Source organism: Tinamus guttatus, unplaced genomic scaffold (genome assembly GCF_059628265.1).
Source record: "Tinamus guttatus ecotype Peru unplaced genomic scaffold, ASM5962826v1 Tinamus_guttatus_pri_ptg000131l, whole genome shotgun sequence".
Lineage (NCBI taxonomy): Eukaryota > Metazoa > Chordata > Aves > Tinamiformes > Tinamidae > Tinamus > Tinamus guttatus.
In genome coordinates, this window is record NW_028288665.1 from 1919221 (window position 1) to 1920218 (window position 998).

Sequence of the window (998 nt, forward strand, 5' to 3'; positions counted from 1 at the left end):
TACTCCAGGCTAGTATACGCAAAGCAGATAGATGGAGGTGTGTGAGTTTGTCTCATGAGAAGCTATTGGTATTGAAGACATTGAAGTTGGCTCTAACTTTAAAAGTGGCCTTGCTTTGAGCAGGGGGGTAGACCAGGTGACTTTCAGGGTATCTTTTGCAGGCTCAGTTATTCCATCAGTCTGTGATTTTGTGTTAGCTCTTCACATAAATCTGGTCTCTTTAATGATAATGCTCTTTTGCCTAAGTACAAAATCCAGAGATCATTGGCCTGGCTCTTTCTTCCCTTGTAATATGTGTGTGAAAGAGACACACAGAGGCCATTTTGTAAGTTTTTCTTGAAATTTGGACCATTACCAGTGAGTTCCCAATCTCTTTCCTACCAAAGTCTCTCTCTTTTTTTTTTTTTTTTTTTGTAAATTTTAAGCTTAATTGGATATAGACACCCTTTGGACCCTTAGAGTTTTCTTGTTTTTCATGGGAAAGCTAGAGAGCTCAAATTTCATACACCAAACCAGGGCCATAAGTGGAAACTGGAACCTGCTTTGTGGATGGCCCTGGGGACAGAAGTGAACCCAAAGTGGAAGAGGAGAAAACAAAAATCAGTGACAGGGTGGGTGCGCACGTGTACAGGGGTCAGAGAGCTGTGCTGAGGGAGTGCTCGCAAGAATGGTCATGCACACATCCACTGAGACGTTTGACATCGGGGTCAGTCCTGTCCTTCAGCTATTTGGAGGACGGCGCTGCCGCAGGTTTCAAAAGGATGATCTGCTGGTGCAGCCAAAGCTGGCTCATTAGAGCACCTGCCAGTCTTTATCAGTTGTCAAATAAAGCAGATGCAGTTGGTCAGCAAACCTGCAGATAAAACATTAAAGGTTTTGTTGTTTTTTTCTTGCTTTGGCCCCCATCTTCAAAGCTCATTTCTGCTTTAAAGTTCTGACTCAGTCTGATAAAAAATAGAAGAAGTTTAAGCTTCCAGTTAGTAATGTTTATTACCAAA